Source organism: Brassica napus, unplaced genomic scaffold (assembly GCF_020379485.1).
Source record: "Brassica napus cultivar Da-Ae unplaced genomic scaffold, Da-Ae ScsIHWf_561;HRSCAF=841, whole genome shotgun sequence".
Lineage (NCBI taxonomy): Eukaryota > Viridiplantae > Streptophyta > Magnoliopsida > Brassicales > Brassicaceae > Brassica > Brassica napus.
The window spans coordinates 47501-52500 of record NW_026016622.1 but is presented as its reverse complement, the minus strand read 5'-3'; positions in this window follow the sequence as shown (position 1 = coordinate 52500).

Here is a 5000-nt window from a genome sequence, read left to right as displayed (position 1 = left end):
ACCTGAAACAAATATGAACCTTTTGATGAGTTTTCTATAAAGTTCAGAACAGAAACAGAGAGGCAAATGGATGAATGAAAAATAAGCAAGATAAGATTTTTTATGGGTTTTAAAATATGGATTAAGGAAATCTAAGAACAGAAAAGATAAATAGAAGAGAAGTATGGTGGTTTGGATCTGTTGCTGGACGTGTGTCTCTCTCAACAAGATCAAAGGATGGTTTGAAGGATAGATATGGATCCGGTTCTTGCTGGATGTATGTCTCTCTGAAGATCGGACAAGAGATGGAATGGATCGATGGACTCCACAAAGAACAATGGATCGGCTCTTTGATATGTCAGACGGCTGCTCTCAATAGTTTTACACAACTGAAAGACTAAGGGTTTCTTTGCTAAGGCAAAACGATTTTCATAAAAGACTTGGCCAAAAATCTGCACACTACAAGGGTTTAAATAGTTTCCCCTTAATGAACTCTAAAGTATAAAAGGCCTTGACAAATGGCTGACTCTTAAAGGACTGACAATTGCCCAAAGTCTTAACCAAAATAAATTAAATAAAACAATAGACCGGTCGCGGATTGAGATGTCCGGATCAGAACTACTATGCTGGAATGTTGCCTCATTAAAACCTTATCAGAAAAACCCAGTGGGACAAAACCCGATGAAGGAAAAAGAGTACAACACATACTACTCCTTCTGATGGACGTCTATATCTCTTAACCGGAAGCAAGTTGGTTGGATGGATTGAGGATGAAGGTGGAAATGGTCAGGCCGGCTTCATTCTGGTCGATGGAGGAGAACTGGCTTGAATGGAAGGAATCTGGAATCTCTAACGGTTCACTGGTGTCTTCAAGCTTCAAGTCGGCCAACTCCAGGATCAATAGTTGCTTGAATCCGGTTTGTTCCTGTGCAAGCAACTCCTGGACATCTTTGGCAAATCCAGCTCTTATAACCCTTGAGCCGGACCTTGTGGTAGGACCTTTGCGGATGATGGGAACCTCAGTCGTGGGTACTACAACACCACGTGGGCCAAAATCACCCGAACAGTCCACGGGAAGGGTCAGCGTGCTGAGTCCAAGGACAACGTGCTGATATGTGTACTGATGGACAGCCACAGGACGTCCTGTGTGTGCTGACGAACACACATGGACACACACGGACAGCCACGGACGTCCTGTGTGTGGTGACGGACACACACGAACGTCCTGTGTGTGCTGACGGACACCCACGTGGGCCGAAATCACCCGAACAGTCCACATGAATGGTCAGCGTGCTGAGTCCAAGGGCCAACGTGCTGATATGTGTACTGATGGACAGCCACAGACGACCTGTGTGTGCTGACAGACACACATGGACACACACGGACAGCCACAGACTTCCTGTGTGTGCTATCGGACACCCACAGACGTCCTGTGTGTGCTGACGGACACCCAGGGACGTCCTGTGTGTACTGAACAGACAGCCCAAGTAGGCCAAAATCACCCGAACAGTCCACGAGAAAGGCTAGCGTGCTGAGTCCATGGACCAGCGTGCTGATATGTGTACTGATGGACAGCCACAGACGTCTTGTGTGTGCTGACAGACACACACGGACACACACGGACAGCCATGAACGTCATGTGTGTGCTGACGGATAGCCATGGACGTCCTTTGTGTGCTGGTGGACACCCACGGACGTCCTGTGTGTACTGAACAGACAGCCCACGTAAGCTAAAATCACCAAAACAGTCCATGGGAAGGGCAAGCGTGCTGAGTCCAAGGACCAGCGTGCTGATATGTGTACTGATGGACAGCCACGGACGTTTTGTGTGTGCTGACGGACACACACGGACAGCCACGGACGTCCTGTGTGTGCTGACGGACACACACAGACGTCCTGTGTGTACTGAACAGACAGCCCACATGGGCCAAAATCACCCACGGACAGCCAAAATCACCCGAGAAGCCAAAAATTCAAAAGAGTTTAGGATTTCAAGTGTTGATCAAAAGTTGCTGTAGACAGCCGTTTAGACCACGAAATCCCGAACCTTTTAGCATGCAAAACACATGGTTAGAAGCAAAAGAATCAGATTCAAATTCGAAGTATTTTTAACCATTCTTATCAAGCATGCAAAAAATCAGATTTAAATTCGAAGTATTTTTTTTTACCTTAAAAATACTCTCGGAAACACAACCAATGTCTACTAGTGACAGACTGAAAATAAGTGTTTTGTCTATATAAGGGGTAGACACTCTTCTGAGCCTACCCTCAGTACCCGAAGGGGTATGTAGTGTTGGACTGCTCGGTCCAACACTATCGAAGGCTGGGTTGAGGTCGATGGCCGGATTGTCTCCGGTGAATTTTCTGGTAACTTTTCCGGCGAATTTTCTGGCGGACCGTTTTGCCTCTAACTTCAAATTTTCGCGCTTGTGTGGTCTTGGCCTGGTTTCATCCGTCTTCCAGTTGCTCTTTTTATTACATCTCAAGAGTGGTTGGAAAGATTGATATTAGCGGGGCAAATGAACATTCGGCGTATGAGTGGTGATTGGATAGCTAGTGTTTGTAGGTTCTGTGCTCGCGCACCCAACTACAGACTAACTATCCTCCTCAGTTTCTTCACTAGCATAGTTTTATGCTTGTTGAAATGATCCGGGGCCTGTGTTATGTACCTATCTGGAAGGAATAGTTAAGCTTTTCTTAAAATGTTGTTTGCGGCATCTCCTTCAGTGGGGAATTCGTAAAAACATAAGCCGGCACTTGTGATCCTTGCGTCCTTGCATAATTTATGCATTGTTCGCAAAGGTGAATAAGCTGTTTGCTGAGATCTCGGTTGTGGAAATATTATGGCGGTGAATCAAAGAAATTCTGTCCCGCTAAGCACGTTTGTCTTCGGACAAAAGATGACGGTCAAGTCTGCGTCTGTTCCCACTTTCCATGTGTTTGCGGGAATATGACGTGGTCTCTCCCTGATTTATGAATGCTACCTCATTGATCCTGCCAGTAGTCATATGCTTGTCTCAAAGATTAAGCTATGCATGTGTAAGTATGAACGAATTCAGACTGTGAAACTGCGAATGGCTCATTAAATCAGTTATACTTTGTTTGATGGTAATTACTACTCGGATAACCGTAGTAATTCTAGAGCTAATACGTGCAACAAACCCCGAGTTCTGGAAGGGATGCATTTATTATATAAAAGGTCAACGCGGGCTCTGCCCAATGCTATGATGATTCATGATAACTCGACGGATCGCATGGCCTTAGTGCTGGCGACGCATCATTCAAATATCTGCCCTATCAACTTTCGATGGTAGGATAGTGGCCTACCATGGTGGTAACGGGTGACGGAGAATTAGGGTTTGATTCCGGAGTGGGAGCCTGGGAAACGGCTACCACATCCTAGAAAGGCAGCAGGCGCGCAAATTACCCAATCCTGACACGGGGAGGTAGTGACAATAAATAACAATACCAGGCTCTTTGAGTCTGGTAATTGGAATGAGTACAATCTAAATCCCTTAATGAGGATCCATTCGAGGGCAAGTCTGGTGCCAGCAGCCGCGGTAATTCCAGCTCCAATAGCGTATATTTAAGTTGTTGCAGTTAAAAAGCTCATAGTTGAACCTTGGGATGGGTCGCCCGGTCCGCCTTCGGTGAGCACCGGTCGGCTTGTCTCTTCTGTCGGCGATATGCTCCTGGCCTTAACTGGCCGGGTCGTGCCTCCAGTGCTGTTACTTTGAAGAAATTAGAGTGCTCAAAGCAGGCCTACACTCTGTATACATTAGCATGGGATAACATCATAGGATTTCGATCCTATTGTGTTGGCCTTTGGGATCAGAGTAATGATTAACATGGACAGTCGGTGTAGACAATGGGTGGTCGAGTCGCGGATGATCAGATTGTTTTTTTCTAACCCATGAGTCAAGTATACCACTAGAAAATGGTTAGACAATGTGGTAGATTGATTCAAAGGCCGTTCAGGAAGATCGGAAATTGGGCAAAAAACCCTAAATTTCGGTATTGTGGAATTTTTCGAAGAAGTCGGAAGCTCGAGAAATATTTTTCCTCAAGATCAGAGTCCAACTGAGGTTTTTTAAAAATACTCAGGCCATCAGAACGGGCGTAGAAAAATATTTGGGATTCATCGGGGGATTAAAATTCACCAGAAACGCCGAAATAGGCCGAATCGACCTAGAAGCTCGAGGTGGCTTGATGTGTATGTGTTGAGGACGTGGTGGCAAGATCCTGGAAGTATGTGTGTCAAGGGAAGCATGAGGTGCTGCAGTACATGCAACCTGTACATGCAAGAAGACAAGTGGATCACGAGGTGGATCGGCCAAGCACGAGGTGTTACGATGCATGCGACCGGGCCATGCGGCCAGACATGTGGAGGACGTGGTGTCTCCTTGCATGAAGCCAGGCCATGCATCCATACAGGTAGAGGGCATTGTGTCACCCTGCATGTGAGCAGGCCATGCTGAAAGACAAGTGGAGCACGAGGTGGATCGTCCAAGAACAAGGTGTTGCGATGCATGCGACCGGGCCATGCGGCCAGACATGTGGAGGACGTGCTGTCTCCTTGCATGGAGCCAGGCCATGCATCCAGACAGGTAGAGGGCGTGGTGTCATCATGCATGAGACTGAGACATGCAGCCAGCCATGTGGAGCACGAGGTGCCGCCGCGCATGCGTCCAGAGCCATGCGAAGCGACATACGGGCTGCCACACGGCTTATTCCTGATTGGTTGCTGATTCCTATAAATAGGACACGACCCCCTCTCATTTGAACACATTCAGAACACATCAAACCTACTTCGAAACGTGATAGAGAAATCAAAGATCGAGTTTTGAGAACACTTACGCTGCCGATTTTGAGTCAGCACCTGGAAAAGGTTCTTTTCAAGTGAAGAGAGATCAGTTCTAGTGGAGACCATTTCAAGTGGAGATCAGTCAAGAAGTGGGTCTATTTGTGAAGGTCGGGAAAGGGTTCGGATCGCAGAAGTCAGGTTTGGGGTCAAGGCCACA